Source organism: Anomaloglossus baeobatrachus, chromosome 9 (genome assembly GCF_048569485.1).
Source record: "Anomaloglossus baeobatrachus isolate aAnoBae1 chromosome 9, aAnoBae1.hap1, whole genome shotgun sequence".
In the NCBI taxonomy this organism is placed as follows: domain Eukaryota; kingdom Metazoa; phylum Chordata; class Amphibia; order Anura; family Aromobatidae; genus Anomaloglossus; species Anomaloglossus baeobatrachus.
In genome coordinates, this window is record NC_134361.1 from 158,561,140 (window position 1) to 158,580,626 (window position 19,487).

The window sequence follows — 19,487 nt, forward strand, 5'->3', positions numbered from 1 at the left end:
GCCAGGAATTTTTGGCAGCATGTAAAATGTGGGGATGGTAGGATGGTCAAGTCAACCCACATATACTTCTTCTCATTTGTCGTAATAATCCCAAAATGATGGGCTATATCTAAAAGTCGATGAAATTTGGAGGTGAAGGGAACCGTTGGGGTCTGATGGTAACTTATTGTAGAATGTAGAGTTACTCAATTGTCGATTGGCCTCATCCATATACATATCGATAAGCCTCATCCATATACATATCGATAGTCGAAAGGACCACGTTGCCCCCTTTATCAGCCTCTTTGATGACAAAACTGGTGTTGTTCTTAAGCCTATCAATAGCTCTTCTTTCCTGTAGGGAGAGATTAGGGGCCCTAGGGATACACGTTGGTAGACTCAAAATGTCAGACTTGACGAGCTCAAGGAAAAGCTTGACAGTTGGTGCCAAGGAGAGGGATGGAGCCACAGAAGACTTGTTTTTGTAAGGAAATTTGTTCCTACCTGTTTCCTGTGTATTATCATGCATCAGCTCCAAGAGATCACGAAACACTTGATGCTCATCCGGAGTCAAGGAATCAATCCGTTTTTTGTATAGGACCTGGAAAATAATGCGCCTACAAAAAAGGTACGGATCTTTTATGACGGAGAACTTATCAAGGCCACATGTTGGAGAAAAGGTAAGACCTTTTTGTAGAACTGAAATTTCATGACATGATAAAACATAGCTGGACAGATTGATTACCTGGAGGGAAGAGTCGTGGTCCAGAATGGGCGAAACGGTACTTGAGGTAGCACCTACGGTCGGTACTTGGCTTTCGCACCGTATCTGATGTAAGATGGTTGGTTCCGAGATCGAGTAGTTCTTCTTATAGGGACCCCTATTCCTGCCACCTCTTCTGGTCCTGTGTCTAAATTGCTTCCGGTCGTATACAAAAAAAAAAAAAAATCAATGGAGCTAGTTTCTTTGGTCGCTGCATGTTTATCCAGGTTTGTCGACACAGATCTCATGGGTTTAGTCCGATGAGTATTACCGTTATGTTTCCATCTGAAGGCTGTTTTGTTGTTGAAATCCGTGCGATCCCTTTGGATTTTCTTGCGCTTTTTGTAAATCACCTCCTGTTCATACCGGTCCATAGTATCTTTAAGTTTCTGTTGAAAAGCCATAAAAACATCCGATGTATTATCCATTTTGGCCAATTTGGCCTCAAGGTCCCTGATGTTAGTTTTTGTGGTAGCAAGCAGGGTCCTATCGTGCTCCAACAACATATTGATAAGTATGTTGAAGCATCGAAGGAGTCCCTGCACCCATGTGCCTTGGAAAGCCAGAGAAGGTTCCCAAGTGAGAAAAATGGAGACCCAAAGACCACGTGGAAGAATACCAGCCCTGAGGTATTCCTCAAGGCTGTGTATGTTCCACCATAGTCGTATGCCAGTTTTGTGTGCCGCTGTCAAGTCAGCGCTAAGGATGGAAAATTCATCTGACTCCATATGGGAGGCATTACCCTAAAGGAATACACTCCCTGATTGCACCTGCCATGCAGCCTCTCATGCGTCCCAATCCATGGGTACCAGAAACGACCAGCAGTATAATAACAAATATAGAGCAACCACCAAAATAGGGGGTGTGCTACTCCAAGAACGGTCACCCCAAAAGGGGAACCAAGGCAGTATTAATTCAAAGCAAGAGGAGGAGTGCACCACTAAATCTCAATACTTGGGACATTAGTATAACGGGGTGCTAGCCAATGCAGTGTGAGGGAGAAACAGGAAAAAAAAAGAGAGAGACACTGCACATAACAGCCAGCACAACCACAATAATGATGAAAAATATATAGTAACCTTTATTACAAAACCTTAAAAACAGTTAAAAAGACAACCAATCTGCAACACTACCCACCCAAAACAGTGCTCCCACAAAATGTGGAGTGGATGAGATCCCCACTATATATAAGACAATGATGTTCAAAACAAGAATACTAGCAAAATAGTAACAATAACATAATAAAATATGTAAGAACAACAGGGCTTGACGCTCGCTGAGCACCGCAGGACCTGACACTTGCTGGCTACTGCAGTGCTTGACGCTCGCTGAGCACCACAGTGCCTGACACTTGCTGAGCACCGCACCGCCTGACGCTTGCTGAGCACCGCATCGCCTGACGCTCGCTGGGCGCCGCACCGCCTGACGCTCGCTGAGCACCGCAGTGCCTGACGCTCGCTGAACACCACAGCGCCTGATACTCGCTGAGCACTGCAGCTCCTGATGCTCGATGAACACCGCATCCCCTGACGCTCGCACTACCTGACACTCACTGGGCACCGCAGTGCCTGATGCTTGCTGAGCGCCGCAGCGCCTGACGCTCGCTGAGCAACGCACTACCTGACACTCGCTGGACACCGCAGTGCCTGACGCTCGCTGAACACTGCAGCGCCTGACGCTCGCTGAACACCACAGCCCTGATGCCCGCTGAGCACCGCAGTACCTGACGCTCGCTGGGCACCGCAGTGCCTGACGCTCGCTGAGCACCGCAGCACCTGACGCTCGCTGGGTACCTCAGTGCCTGATGCACGCTGAGCACCGCAGTGCCTGATGCTCGCTGAGCCCCGCAGCGCTTGACGCTCACTGAGCACCGCAGGGCCTGACACTCACTGAGCACCGCAGGGCCTGCAAACAGTGGAATCAGCCGCAGCCAACAAATCAAAGATCTCCAGAGTAAACAGTACTTAAAAATAGTCCTACCAAAGTGTTTCACAGTAATTACTGATACATTTACTGCCAAGATAAAATAAATTAAATAATACAAATCTATAAATGTCTACTTTTTTTTTTTTAGTAATGCCGACAAAATAGTCATACAATTACCAAATAACACATACTACATAATGATACTGAACAGCACCCACCATATCAAAACCAATAACACTACTATACATTGCAAAATAATGCCACCACACCATGACCAAATATTATCACCACATAGAGTCTGAATATAAGCACTGTCCAGTTAATCAGCAAAGGCCACTGCACAAAGACCAGTGGCTTCACACCGCAAATTCCTCCAAAAATCTGCAGTGTGTGAACTTGGCCTAAAGTAGCGATGTCCTCTCTCATGCCCCTCACCACACACACACACACACACAATATAAATTTTCACATGTCTCTCCCATATAATAGTAATGATTATGACTTTCTTTATAGTCATAGGTATCATAAATCACTACACAGTGCAGGGGTAATACACACAGTGATGTCACAGTACAGGGGTAATACACACAGTGATGTCACAGTACAGAGATAATACACACAGTGATGTCACAGTACAGGGATAATACACACAGTGATGTCACAGTACAAAGATAGGGATAACACGCAATGACGTCACAATACAGGGTTAATACACACACAGTGATATCACAGTACAGGGTTAACATGCACAATGTCACAGTATAGGGTTAACACACAGTGATGTCACAGTATAGGGTTAACACACACAGTGATGTCACAGTACAGATATAGGGATAACACACAGTGATGTCACAGTATAGGGTTAACACAAAGTGATGTCACAGTGCAGAGATAGGGATAACACACAGTGATGTCACAGTAAAGGGTTAACACACACACACAGTGATGTCACAGTACAGAGATAGGGATAACATGCAGTGATGTCACAGTACAGGGTTAACACACACACACACACACACACACACACAGTGATGTCACAGTACAGGGTTAACACACCCAGTGATGTCACAGTATAGGGTTAACACACACAGTGATGTCACAGTACAGGGTTAACACACATTGACATCACAGTACAGAGATAGGGATAACACACAGTGATGTCACGGTAAAGGGTTAACACACACAGTGATGTCACAGTACAGGGATAGGGATAACACACAGTGATGTCACAGTACAGGGTTAACACACAGTGATGTTATGTCGCCCCAGCAGCGGTCGAACCGCTCGGATCCGGGGGGTGGTTACTCGTGGGTGGGTTTCTGGACCCAGGGGCTTGGGGCCACTCTATTTACAGGGGGTAGATATATAGTTTGTGACGCCACCCATGGTGTGTGGTAACAGGGAGCACCGCCGCTGCCTGTTGGAGTACCCAGGGTGATGGAATGGGGGCAGCCAGATGACGTTACCCTCCACGGGTAGGGAAGGCCCTGAGACTCTGGATGGTGGGTTTGTAGGGGAGCGCAGGCTCGCTGAGGGCAGGGGGAATGCAGGTACTCACTCAGATACAAAAGCAGACACTGACAACGTGGTAAACCAAGTCTCTGAGTACCGCTGCCCTCTTGGGGGAGCTCGTCCGGGTATCCGTCCCCCACAGCACTGCTTGATGATCCGGAGCCTGCCTCCGTGCACAAATTTTAGTAGTGTCCAAGTGGCCCGTAAGCTTGAAGCTGTCCGGGCCCTGCTCCCCACTTTTTGAGTGAAGGAGCTGTGCTGTCAGGAGCTCATGCTTGGGATTTCAGTGGGCTGCTTTGGTTGGAAAGTCCTATCCCCCTTGTTGCGCTAGTGCCCCCGATCTCTGAGCTTCGTGGAGACAGTCCATAAGGGCCTTATCCTCCACAGATTAATTGCCGGGTTGCTTGAAGCTTCTCCCCGACCTAGGGTCCAGTACCCCGCCTTGATTTCGGTCCCAGACTGGCTATTGTACTTGCTGCTGACTGTCCTTCGAGACGAAGTCAGGCACTCAGTCCCAATATCCCGCGACCGGGTCTCCGACCCCTCCGGGCCCAGACCACCGTCTGCAACCCAATCTTATATTCTGCTTCCCTGGGAGCTCCAACTCCCAGCTTCCTCTCTCTTTGCTCCCCTGGAGCCTACTCCTGAGCTCCTCTCTCTTTGCTTCCTTGAAGCCAACTCCTGAGCTCCTCTCTCTTTGCTCCCCTGGAGCCAACTACTCTAACCCCTCCCACCAGTCTGCCTGACCCCTAGGTGGGCAGCCGTATTCCAGCTTAGCAGCCCAATGGTGTGTCTGACAGGGTGTGGTGTTACGAGGGGGACCCGGGGAAGCGTGCCAAGATGGGAAATGGACAGCTTCCGCCGGTCAAGGTCCACTGTGCGGTGTAAGGGACCGCCGCTATGGTGGGTGAAGAGTGAGCGGGTTGCTGCTAGCGATCGTCTGGAATGTCACAGACAATCTATGTACACCGATCTGCCCTAACCCGTGAGGGTTGTATGGCACGGATCTCACGGCTCGGTGTACCTGTTGCACAGGGAAGCACAGAGGTGCCCACGCACGTGTGCCAGTGGAAGTCACGAGAATATGGCACGAGGGTAGCACAGAGGTGCCCACGCACGTGTGCTTTCAATAACCAGGTGAGTCCAGTGGAGAATCGAGGAGCTCACCTGGGACAGGAACACGGCCTGTTGAAGGGGATACTGCCGGAGCAGCAAGGCAGGAACACGGCCTGCAAACGAGGTACTGCCGGAGCAGCAAGGGCCAAGCCCACAAGAGACAGTAATGCCTGAGCAGTGGCGTGGCAGCACGCTGCCAGACATCCAAACATAGAAGGATGGTCACGCTGCCATGATGGCAGGGGGGGCTTTTAAGGAGGTGCAGCTCCACCCGAGGGCGGGCGCGAGGCGGAGATGACGGACTTGACCCAATCAAGGTCCACGACGTCCCAGCCTGGCCAGTCAGGATTCACCACGTCACCAGCCTTGTCATCAAGCCGTGTGACGTCAGTGAGCGAATCAGGACCCACCACGCATTGCACATGCTCACCCTCCTGCCTCTGGGAAATAGAGGCGGGATCCTCGGTCTCACAATGTGCAGAGATAACGGGAATCTCACTGCTTCCCTGAGCAGTAAACCTCTGCACATTGCGCAGCCTCGCAGACCTTCGGGGCCGCTGAGCAGGAGAGTCTGCGGCAGGCCAGGAATGGGAGACCGCTTCATTCCTTGTAACAGGAGAACCACTAGGTGTCACCCTTCTGCTGCCTCTCTGAGAAGGTATCTCCTGCAGTCTAGCAGACCTTCGGCGCTGCTGAGCAGGAGTGCACGTGGCAGGCAAGGAATGGGAGACTGCCTCAGTTCTTGCCTCAGGAGAGCCACGAGATGTAACATTACCCCCCCGTCTAGGCCCCCCCCCTGTCCGTGCTCGAAGGCCGCTATCAAACCCGGGGCGCGGATATGATCCTCCAACTCCCAGGATCTATGCTCCGGACCACGGCCGGCCCACTCCACGAGGTAGTACCTCTTGCCCTGTATGACTTTTGTCTCCACAAGTTTTGCCACCTCAGGGTCGTCGGACGGGGAGTCGGTTTGAGCCGGCAGGGACCCCGAGAATTTATTAAGTCGTACGGGTTTCAGGAGGGACACGTGAAAGGTGTTGGCTATAGCCCAGCGTGGAGGGAGCTGGAGTCGATATGCCACTGGGTTTACCTGCTGTAGTACTTTAAACGGACCCAGATACCTAGGGGCAAATTTGGCTGCCTGTACCCGTAGGTTAACATTCTTAGAGGACAGCCATACTAGGTCACCAGGGGCGAAGGATGGTGCAGGGCGGCGGCGAACATCAGCCGTTGTCACCATCCGGTCTTTAGCCCTTTTAAGAGCCTCTTGGGTGTCATCCCAGATCTCCCGGGCCTTGGTCGCCCAATCCTCCATTCTAGTATCGGGTGACGTAATGGGCATCGGAACCGGGATTCTGGGATGTTGTCCGTTATTGAGTAGGAACGGAGTCTGGCCAGAGGATTCATGGACCGAATTGTTAATGGCAAATTCGGCCCAAGGAAGGAGGTTAGCCCAGTTGTCGTGGTGCGCGGATATAAAATGGCGGAGGTAAGTTACCAAGGTTTGATTAGTCCTCTCCACTAGTCCATTGGTCTCGGGATGGTATGCGGAGGAGATGTTCAGCTCTATCTGCAGGAGCTTACAGAGCTCTCTCCAGAAGCGAGACGCGAACTGGGGACCCCGGTCGCTCACCACCTTGTCAGGCATGCCATGCAACCTAAATACATGCCGAATGAACAAGGTGGCGAGAGCACGTGACGTCGGGAGTCGTGGGAGAGGCACCAAGTGGACCATTTTAGAGAAGTGGTCCGTGATGACCCATACGACCCTGTGCCCTGCTGACTTGGGCAGATCTCCCAGGAAGTCCATCCCTACCACTTCCCAGGGACGATCCGGCACTGGCAGTGGGTGAAGAAGACCTGCCGGTCTCTGCCGGGACGGCTTATTCCGAGCACACGACATACAGGCTCCCACATACTCCTGTATGTCCTGGGGTAGTCTCGGCCACCAATAATGCCTGGTCACCAGGTCTCTGGTCCTTTTGACCCCGAAGTGACCCCCAACCTTGGAGGCATGGGCCCACGATAGCACCTCGTTCCGTAGTTCAGGGGGAACGAGGGTCTTGCCAGGTGGCACCTGGTCCAAAGAAGTGGGAGTGACCATCCTCAAGCTGTCCGGGGGTAGTATAAGACGAGGCTCCTCCTCGTCCTCCTCCAACACAACCATACAACGTGACAAGGCATCGGCCCGTACGTTCTTCTCACCGGCCAGGTGGCGGATAATAAAGCGGAACCAGGAGAAGAATAAAGACCAACGGGCCTGCCTTGGGTTCAGGCGTTGTGCTGTCTGGAGGTATGTGAGGTTTTTGTGGTCAGAAAATACCTCAAATGGATGCTTCGCACCCTCCAGGAGATGCCGCCATTCCTGGAATGCTAGTTTCATCGCCAGTAACTCCCTATCCCCTATGGAGTAGTTCCTCTCGGCCGGAGAAAAGGTCTTGGAGAAAAAGAAACAAGGATGCTTCCTTCCTCGTTCGTTTTTCTGGTACAGGACTGCACCTGCACCTACCGAAGAGGCGTCTACCTCTAGTAGGAAGGGTTTGGAGATGTCTGGATGATGAAGGATGGGAGCTCTGGAGAAGTGAGTTTTGAGAGTGTGAAATGCCTCTACCGTTTCTCGTGTCCATGCTTTGGGATTAGCGCCCTTGCGGGTAAGGGCAATGATGGGTGCTGCCACCGTCGAGAAGTTGGGAATGAACTGGCGATAATAATTGATAAACCCCAAGAATCGCTGGATCGCCTTCAGCGAGCGGGGCTCAGGCCAGTTCATCACTGTCTCCAACTTCCCCGGATCCATTGCTAACCCCTGACTGGACACGATGTACCCCAGGAACGGCAAGGATTCCCGTTCAAAAACGCACTTTTCCAGCTTAGCATATAGCGAATGGGTACGGAGCCTCTTAAGTACTCGGATGACATCCCTCCGATGGGTGGTAAGATCGGGGGAGAAGATAAGAATGTCATCCAGGTATGCAACCACGGAAAGATACAAATCCCGGAAAATGTCATTCACAAAGTCTTGAAATACGGCGGGGGCATTGCAGAGTCCGAAGGGCATCACTAGATACTCGTAGTGACCGTCCCTGGTGTTAAAGGCGGTCTTCCACTCATCGCCCTTTCGGACTCGCACTAGATTATACGCCCCGCGTAGATCCAGCTTTGTGAAGACCTTTGCCCCGCGGAATCGATCAAATAGCTCAGTAATGAGGGGCAAAGGGTATTTGTTCTTGATCGTGATTGCATTTAATCCCCTGTAATCGATACAGGGGCGCAGATCCCCTTCCTTCTTCTGCACAAAAAAGAACCCTGCACCAGCCGGTGAAATAGACTTGGGAATGAACCCCTTCGCCAGGCTGTCCTGAATATATTTGGACATAGCCTCCATCTCTGGCGCAGAGAGTGGATACACTCTGCCCCTAGGGGGCTCGGAGCCTGGCTTCAGGTCTATTCAGCAATCATATGGCCGGTGGGGAGGAAGAGTATCTGCCGCCCTTTTTGAAAAGACATCCCTGTAGGCCTCGTAAGGTGTCGGTAAACCCGGCCCCTCTGTATTCCCTGAGGACCCTACCGACCTAATGGTAGCGGGTGGTTCGGTAGTCACGAGGTGCTCTCTACAGGATCCTGCCCAGGATGAGATCTCCCCTGTTGCCCAGTTGAGTATAGGAGCATGCTGTCTCAACCAGGGAAGGCCCAGTAGGATCTCATCCGTCCCCCCTGGAAGCACCAGGAAGGACACCTGCTCATGGTGTCCCGGTGGTACATCCATCCTGAGAGGGATGGTGATCTGGGTGATAGGATCGAGTAGTATGGACCCGTCGACTACCCGAACCCTGAGTGGCTTGGGCAACAGAACCAGGGGAACTGAGTATCGGGTTGTCAGGGAGGTCGAGATGAAATTGCCTTCAGCGCCTGAGTCCAAGCAAGCCAGGGCAGAGAAGAGAGTAGTGCCGAACTGCAACTGGGCGCTGATAGTCAACCTAGAGGGAGAGGTAGCGTCTAGAGTCCCCCCTCTGATAGAAACTAGACGCTGTCTTTTCCCGACGATTTTGGGACATCGGGTAGCTATGTGTCCCCTCTGCCCACAGGAAAAGCAGATGACACAAGACCGAGAACCTGGGGCAGAGGAGACCACCTTGGACACCTCCATTGACTCCACGGAGTCGCCTACAGGACTGGCTGGGAGACCTGTCTGATGGAAGACGGGAGGCAGACGCTTTTTAGGACGAGAAGACGTGGGTGCTGAAGAGACCTCGAGCCTTCGCTCCGCCTGGCGGATGCCTATGCGAGAGGCAACCTGAATCAAGGACTCTAAAGTGGCAGGCACCTCACGCGTGGCCAGTGCGTCTTTGACAAACCCTGCCAGGCCCTCCCAAAACACAGGGACAAGGACCTTATCCGGCCAGTCTAGCTCTGCGGCAAGTGTCCTAAAGTGTACCGCAAAGTCCCCGACTGAAGCGGACCCTTGCCGAAGTCGTAGGAGGCGCAGTGCGGAGTCGTGGGTGACTTGAGGCCCGAGGAACACCATTCTCATGGCCCCAAGATAAGCTGTTAAGTTATTCACCACCCGATCTCCGCGCTCCCACAACGGCGTGGACCACTTCAGCGCTCTCCCTGTGAGCAGGGACTGGACGAAGGCTACCTTCGCCTTCTCGGTAGCGTAAAGAGTCGCGGACAGCTCTAAGTAGGTGGTAACCTGGTTTATAAAACCACGGCACTCAGAGCTGTTGCCGCTAAAGCGCTCTGGAAGCGCAAGGCGAGGAGGCCTTCCGCCCAATAGCACAGCCTGGGTAGCCGCCTGGGTGGCGACTGTCGTTAGAGTAGTCTTATCGGAGGAAGACTGCTCCACTGCTGCCAATCGTGACTCCAACTGCTGCACATAACGCAGCAACTGCTGCTGCTCTTCAGCCATAGCCAGACCTTTGGCGCGACCGTAATGTTACGAGGGGGACCCGGGGAAGCGTGCCAAGATGGGAAATGGACAGCTTCCGCCGGTCAAGGTCCACTGTGCGGTGTAAGGGACCGCCGCTATGGTGGGTGAAGAGTGAGCGGGTTGCTGCTAGCGATCGTCTGGAATGTCACAGACAATCTATGTACACCGATCTGCCCTAACCCGTGAGGGTTGTATGGCACGGATCTCACGGCTCGGTGTACCTGTTGCACGGGGAAGCACAGAGGTGCCCACGCACGTGTGCCAGTGGAAGTCACGAGAATATGGCACGAGGGTAGCACAGAGGTGCCCACGCACGTGTGCTTTCAATAACCAGGTGAGTCCAGTGGAGAATCGAGGAGCTCACCTGGGACAGGAACACGGCCTGTTGAAGGGGATACTGCCGGAGCAGCAAGGCAGGAACACGGCCTGCAAACGAGGTACTGCCGGAGCAGCAAGGGCCAAGCCCACAAGAGACAGTAATGCCTGAGCAGTGGCGTGGCAGCACGCTGCCAGACATCCAAACATAGAAGGATGGTCACGCGCCGCCATGATGGCAGGGGGGGCTTTTAAGGAGGTGCAGCTCCACCCGAGGGCGGGCGCGAGGCGGAGATGACGGACTTGACCCAATCAGGGTCCACGACGTCCCAGCCTGGCCAGTCAGGATTCACCACGTCACCAGCCTTGTCATCAAGCCGTGTGATGTCAGTGAGCGAATCAGGACCCACCACGCATTGCACATGCTCACCCTCCTGCCTCTGGGAAATAGAGGCGGGATCCTCGGTCTCACAATGTGCAGAGATAACGGGAATCTCACTGCTTCCCTGAGCAGTAAACCTCTGCACATTGCGCAGCCTCGCAGACCTTCGGGGCCGCTGAGCAGGAGAGTCTGCGGCAGGCCAGGAATGGGAGACCGCTTCACTCCTTGTAACAGGAGAACCACTAGGTGTCACCCTTCTGCTGCCTCTCTGAGAAGGTATCTCCTGCAGTCTGGCAGACCTTCGGCGCTGCTGAGCAGGAGTGCACGTGGCAGGCAAGGAATGGGAGACTGCCTCAGTCCTTGCCTCAGGAGAGCCACGAGATGTAACAGTGTGGTGTGAGGTGTGATTGGGATTTTTGGAAGCTGATGGAGGCAGTGCTGCAAGTTAGGAACCCAGAACCAAGAGGGGTTGAGTCCTGCACTAAGAGTAAAGAGCATGCAGTCCTCTGTGATGCCCTGACTAGTCCAGGGGCGTCACAATGTCACAGTACAGAGATAGGGATAACACACAGTGATGTCACAGTACAGAGATATGGATAACACATAGTGATGTCACAGTAAAGGGTTAACACACACAATGATGTCACAGTACAGGGTTAACACACACAGGGATGTGACAGGACCGGGCAGTAACATTTGCACATTATTTTACTTTCCTGCTCCTGTGCTGTGAGAGATCATGTTTGTGGCAGCCTCTGGCCTCATGCTGCACTTCCTGTCAGTACTCCTGGCTGTGTTCAGATCCTGTCCTTTGCTTTTTCTTTCTATTCCTTCTGTTCTCACTTCTCCTCATTTTCTCTACTCCTTCTCCCTCTTTTCTCTGCGTGCAATGCTTAGGTTTGTGCTCCTTCTTCCCTGCTTAGCTTTCCATTTTTCTATCTCCCGCGATGTACTGAAAAAGCTCCGCCCACTCTCCTGATTGGCTGTTATCCTCCTGGCATCTCTCACACCTCTCTGATTGGAAGAAGATGCTGCCTGGCCACTCCCTACTCTTCAGCAGAGGCCTCGTGGTGTGTAGTGTCGGCGAGTCTGCTCCTCTGTGTTGCCGCAGACTGCAGCTGTACAAACACCCCCTGCGGCCTTAATCAGCTGCTTGGTGACCGTCCCGGGCAGCCCGTCCTTGCTGGGAATGAGGAAAAGTGAAATCGCCGACACAGTGGGCAGCCATCACGGGCCCCAAGCAGTGGCGTGGCCTGCCTCTATTGACAGTACGCTACTGGTGGAAGAATCTAATTGCTGGAATTTTAGCATCCTTTTTAACAGGTATGGATAGAAGCTGGTCTCTGGAGGTGGCTGTGGCTCTGGAATGGCTCTGTTTAATGTTACATGAACTATATCCTCTGCTTTTGAACCGCTGGGAGAGATCCCTCACCTGACTATCAAACAATTGGTCTGAAGAACATACTCTCTTAATCCTCAAAAATTGTCCCACAGGGACAGCCCTGATGGTTGAGGGTAAATGAGAGGATGTTGCATGTAACAGGCTGTTGACCGACGTCCCTTTCCTAAAGACGTCGGTTTGAACCGAACTGTCCGGCTGGACTATGATCTTAAGATCCAAAAAATCCATGACCTCTGTGTTACTCCTGAAGGTCAGCCTGATATTATGGTTATTATGATTCAAATCAGAGATGAAAGTCTGTAATTCAACGTCGGTTCCCCCCAGATCATAAGCACCTCATCAATATAACGTAACTAATACTGCAAATGGGAAGTGGCGCAGGCACCGTCGCCAAAAATCTCCCTCTCCCAATATCCGAGAAAAAAATTTGCGTATGATGGCGCACGTTGCACCAATTGCAGTACCGCATTTCTGGAGGAAGAACCAATCTTTGAGTCAGTGTCAGGATGAACTCCAGGAGTTCGAGGATTAAGTGCTGCATAGGAACCTCCAAGCGGCTCATTCGCAGGAAAAAATTTAACAGCCATGAGGCCATCTTCATGCTGAATGCATGAATAGAGGGTCTCCACATCTGCTGCCACCAAGATAGAATCATGATCTAAAAATAACCCATCAATACACCTCAGGACGTCCGAGGTGTCTCTGACATAGGATGGCAGCATCTCAACCAACGAATGTAAATAATATTGAATAAACTTACAGATTGGATCGCATAGCCCTCCAATGCCAGAGACAATAGGACGCCCCGGGGGACAGCGGGGTTTCTCATGTATCTTGGGCAGCAGATAAAAAGTTGATGTTACCGGAAATTTAGTGTACAGACCCTCATAAACTTTCTTAGTAATAATCCCATGAGCCACAGCCACATCCAGAATCTCAACTAATTCAGATGTAAATTTAGTTGTAGGGTTCACAGAGAGAGAGGTATAAGCCTCATGATTTCTGAGTTGCTAAAATGCTTCTCGTTCATACATTTGAACAGGCCAGATTACCACATTCCCTACCTTGTCCGCAGGTTTAATCACTACTCCCTCCATTGCTTTAAATTCATGTAAGGCCTTTCTTTGTTTTATGGAGAGGTTATGGTGGTTGCTAGATTGAAAACCTGGTAATTGTTATTTGATTACTTGATGAATTTCTACGTCACTTCTTGTAATATCACTTAATAAATCATTTTATATTTTTGCAAGAAGTGTGTTTTTGACTTGTTTATGACACTTCTGGTCATTCCTATGACCATGACAACATTTCCCTTTAGTTCTCCTGCTATTTTAATATAGGGTTTAGTGGCAGCTGTGAGATGTTATTAAACCCTATTACCCCGATTGCCACTGCGTACTAGGGCAATCGGAATGAGCCGGGTAAAGTTCTAATGGATGCGACAATCCTGGGTGGCTGCAGGCTGCTATTTTTAGTCTAGGGGGCCCAATAAGCATGGGCCTCCCCAGCTGGAGAATACCAGCTCCCAGCTTTATCATTGCTGGTGATCAAAATTGGGGGGACCGCACATCATTTTTGAAAAAAAACTATTTAAAAAAAAAAAAGCTGCATACGGTTCCTCTTATTTTGATACACAGCCAAAATAAGCACACAGCTGGGTGATGAATCCTGTAGGCTTTATCTGTGCTCATATTAAAGGTGGAGCCTACCCCAATTTTTACATTTATTAATTTATTTTTACAGCAATAAAGACATACACACAGCACTGATTGGTTGCAGTCAGACTTGCTGCTACACATGGCGGGGGCATGTTTGACTGCAACCAGAGACGTGGGGCTGCTGGACAAGCAGTGAATATGTTTGAAGCATGATGAGCGTTAGTGCCACTTGGACACTCGGTAAATATAATGCACTTGCTCTGATCCCCCTATCTCTTCTAACACCATTTTAAAGTGCCGGATTCTTGTCCCCATAGACTTATATGGGGACCGGTGTCTGATCAGATATACGGGATCAATTCAAGCCCGTGTGGTGGAGGGCATGGGGCAAGCACAGATTGTAGTCATGCGTGCAGGGGGAACAACAGGTTACAGCACAACCTGTCATTAACGCCTCGCCTCCCCGTCGCCGCACCACACACAGGAGGACTCCGTATCAGTTGCAGGCGATGCCACATTCACATTCTCAGCAGGAAATAAAGTCGAGAAACCGTCTCTTTTCTCAACAACAAAACAACTTTATTTTCCTTTGTCTTCCGCAACATCTCGGTCCGCGCTTCGCCAATACCGGTATTCTTCCCATAGGGGTTCCTTACATATTTTCTCTCATATATAATTTAGCAGCAGTCTGTATCTCTGGCACCTGGGCACTTTGTCACCTCTAGGCCTCTACTTCCATCACTACAAGTCACACAGGCACGAACCGGGTCATGAAGTCCATTGGGCCACTTCACCCCACCCACAGGGGACGCTGAAACGTGAGAAGGACCACAACTGACAGGACTCTCCATACAAGCCCAGGCCATCCAGCCATACCCTTCTACCTGAGAGCGCACTGACCTTTCCACGAGTGAGGAATTCTTTGCGTTTTAGCAGCCAGACGACACAGACGCCAGATCCCCGACTGTAGGACTAAACCCTTCTCCTTGGGGAATGCGGTTGATCAGTCTGGACCAGATCCTGCTTATCAGCTGCAGGGGTGACTGTTGTGAATGTCAGTTAGGCTTTGTCTGCTGTGAGGCTCCCTCTTGTGGCCCGGAATGGTTTGGACAGAGACCAGGTGTGTTGAGCAATGGGCGTTTCCGTTGCTAACTCTCTGCTTATTTAAACCCTTGTCTGATAGCAGGCTATGCCGGATGTCAGTTGTTCTTTGTTCACAAGCCTGCTTCATCCTGCTCCAGACCACATCTACCCCAGATAAGTGCTTGGCTCTTTATTTTTGTTTTGTTCTGTTTGTTCTTATCTGAGTTTGTCATTTGCTGTGGTTGTTTTCAGTTTATTTGCATGCAGGGATTTTCCCTCTCAGTTGCTTAGCTGGAAAGCTCCCTGCAGCTATGTTTGGAGTATTGCTCCTATAAGTCCATGTGTTTGTTGCTTCTTGAATTTGTAATGGTTTCTACTTTCTGTTCATTGGTATGACAAGAGCGCCTGGTATAGGACGGAGTTCCGATCTAGCGATCTGAGGGCTTTTTTGTACTATCAGGTTGTTGGATTTTTGCAGGGTTTTTCTCTGGCCACCAGCAGTCCCTTTCCTGTCCTGTCCTTTTTAGTCAGTAGGGCCTCACCTTTTGCTAATCCTATCATCTATCTGTGTATTGTGTTTTCCTATATCACCGCAATCTTTGAATGTGGGGGGCTTGCTATTCTTTATCTATTTTCTGAGGCAGAGAGTTATTCATCTTTCCTTCCTTTAGGATAGCTAGTTCTCCGGCTGGGTTCGCGGTGCACAGGATGTTAGTTCACCCCTCGGCTACTTCTAGTTGTGATGGTTAGTAAGGGGATGGCGGCCAGATTAGTTGCCAATACTCTTGTCACCTTTTACCAATGATTTATGGTTGTCTTCCATGGTTCCGGATCATAAAAGTACAGCCGGCCAACCAATTTAAAGGGTACTCAAAAGAAGGGAAAAAAAAAAAGAAAAAGGGAAAAAAGTCTGCTGAGAAATTTTTTTTTTTTTTGGTGTTTTTCCTCTTCTTCTTTGGGTTCAGTGGAAGATTTCTTTTTTCTAGCATGGATGAATTGGGTGAGCGTATTGCTCATCTTGATGCTAAGGTTCGTCGTCTAGAGTCTTATCTTGCACAGACTCCCCTTGCAGAGCCTAAGATTCCCGTTCCTGAATTTTTTTCGGGAGATAGGTCAAAATTTTTGAGCTTCAAAAATAATTGTAAATTATTTTTTGACCTGCGCCCTAAGTCCTCAGGGAATTCCGTACAGCAGGTTAAGATTGTCATCTCCTTACTGTATGGTGACCCTCAGGACTGGGCCTTCTCTTTAGCGTCTGATGATCCGATTATCAATGATGTGGACTCCTTTTATTAGGCCTTGGGTTTATTATATGACGAACCCAATATTGTGGACCAAGCAGAAAAGGCCTTGTTGTCCTTAACTCAGGGTTTGGATTCTGCAGAAACTTTTTGTCAGAAGTTTCGAAAGTGGGCAGTCCTTACCAAATGGAATGATGACGCGCTTGTGGCTCTTTTTTGGAAGGGTATTGCTGATACAGTGAAGGATGTAATGGTGGGATTCCCCGTCCCTTCTGGTCTTGATGCCTCTATGACCTTGGCTATTCAGATTGATAGGCGGTTACGTGAGCGCAGGAAGATACCTGCTGGTTTTGTGCCTGTGGAACAGCCTTTGGAGCCTATGGAGTGTGATAGGGTCCTTTCTAATGCTAGTCGGCAGGGGTTCAGATGGAAGAATAGACTGTGCTTCTATTGTGGAGACGCTTCTCATAATATCTCTGTTTGCCCTAAACGTGAAAGGAGATTGGCTACTTCTGTTACTGTGGGTTCTTTGCAACCAAAGTTTCTTTTGTCTGTCACATTGATTTGCTCATTGTCTTCCTTTTCTGCATTTGCCTTTGTGGACTCAGGGTCAGCGCTCAATTTGATGGATTTTGGGTTTGCTAGGGATTGTGGTTTCCCCATGGTTCCTTTGCAAACTCCTATTCCTCTAAGGGGCATTGATGCTACCCCTTTGGCAGAAAATAAACCCCAATTTTGGACCCAACTGCCTATGAGAGTTGCACCAGCGCATCAGGAAACTTGTACACTTTAGTATTGCATAATCTACAGGATACCTTGGTACTGGGATTTCCGTGGTTGCAGACCCATAATCCAGTTCTTGACTGGAGATCCTTGTCGGTAGATAGTTGAGGTTGTCAAGGTTTGCATCAGGACCTTTCCGTGTCGTCCACGTCTGCTCAGGCAGTTGATGTTCCGGCCTTCTTGTGTGATTTCCGTAATGTATTTAATGACCAGGAATCTGATTCTCTGCCCCCACACCGGGACTGTTACTGTGCCATTGAGCTGGTGCCGGTTTGTAAATTTCCCAAGGGGTGGATTTTCAACTTGTCTGTGCCCGAACATGATGCCATGCGGTCATACATCAGGGAATCATTGGAGAAGGGGCACATTCGGCCCTCTTCTTCTCCTTTGGGTGCTGGCTTTTTCTCTGTTGCTAAGATAGATGGGTCGTTGAGGCCTTGTATTGATTACCGTCTTCTTAATAAAATTACGATGAAATATCAGTACTCTTTGCCTCTGATGTCTGATCTTTTCTCTAGAGTGAAGAGTGCCAAATGGTTTACGAAACTGGATCTCAAGGGTGTGTATAATCTCATCCGTATTAAGGAGGGTGATGAATGAAGACGGCTTTTAATACTCCTGAGGGGCATTTTGAGTACCTAGTGATGCCTTTTGGGCTCACTAATGCACCCTCTGTCTTCCAGGCCTTCATGAATGATATTTTTCGGGACCTTATTGGTAAATTTTTGATTGTCTATTTGGATGACATCTTGATTTTTTCTGATGATTGGGACTCTTATGTTGGGCAAGTACGGGCTGTTTTTCAGATACTTTAGGATCATACACTGTACGTTAAGGGGTCAAAGTGCCTCTTTGGGGTTCAAAGGATTTCCTTTTTGGGCTTCATCTTGTCTTCCTCCGCTATCGAAATGGACCCGGTTAAGGTTCAGGCTATTTACGACTGGGTGCAACCGACTTCTCTAAAATCCCTGCAGCAGTTTTTGGGGTTTGCTAATTTTTACCATAAATTTATAGCCAATTTTTCTGCCATTGTCAAACCTCTGACAGATTTGACCAAGAAGGGAGCTGATGCTGAGCATTGGACCCCAGAGGTGGATTGTGGCCTTCCAGGAGCTTAAAAGGCGATTCACTTCTGCCCCAGTCCTGCAGCAACCTGATGTGTCTCGCCCATTTCAGGTTGAGATCGATGCCTCAGAGATCGGAGCAGGAGCTGTTCTGTCTCAACGAGACGCTACTTCGGGTAAACTTAAGCCCTGTGCCTTTATCTCTCATAAGTTTGCTCCTTCTGAACGGAATTATGATTTGGGGAACCGGGAATTATTGGCTATGAAGTGGGCATTTGAAGAGTGGAGACATTGGTTGGAGGGGGCTAGACATCAAGTTGTGGTGCTTACGGACCACAAGAATCTTGCCTATCTGGAATTTGCCTAGAGGTTGAATCCTCGGCAGGCCAGGTGGGCTTTGTTTTTTACCCGGTTTAATTTTGTGGTCTCTTTTTTGCCAGGCACCAAGAATGTTAAGGCCGATGCCCTTTCCAGAAGTTTCTGTGCTGACTCTTTGGAGGTTGTCGAGCTGTCTACTATCCTGAGTGATGGTGTCGTTTTCTCGGCCATTTCGCCTGATCTGCGGTTGGCACTGGCGGAATTTCAGGGGGATAAACCTGAGAGATGTCCTACAGGGAAACTGTTTGTCCCGGACCAATGGAGAAACCGAGTTGTCTCTGAGGTTCATTGCTCTGTTTTGGCGGGTATCCTGGCATTTTTGGTACTCGGGATCTTGTGAGACGCTCTGTTAGGTGGCCTTCCCTGTCCCGGGATGTCCGTCGTTTTGTGCAGTCGTGTGGAGATTGTTCTAGGTCCAAGCCCTGTTGTTCACGTTCTAGTGGGCTTTTATTGCCTTTGCCGGTATCTAAGAATCCTTGGACGCACATCTCTATGGATTTTATTTCAGAGCTTCCTGTAAAAACCTTAAAATTAATACATCTAGTTATCAAATATGTTATAGTAAGACATATAAATTCACAGTTCTGTTTATGTTGGAGGGCATAGTTTATTAATTAAGTTTTATAAGGGATAAGCATTAAAATATCTATAATGAGTATACTTGTGTACTGACATGGAAGGATATTTATATATTCTTCCCGAAGCTTCCCGAAGCTTCCCGAAGCTTCCAGAAGGTTACGTAATGTGGAACTATATTCAACTATGTTCCACTAGAACACCCTATATGGACTGAGCAGCTGGTATATAATACACGATGGAAGGGGCTATTGGGGGGGCTGCTCCACATTGCCTGCTGTATGAAGACTCGAGGCTGAAAAGATGAAGACACGCTAAGAAGATGACATCCCCTGCCTTGCCATTCAGGAGCCAAAGAGAGATGGGTAAAGACTTCCCA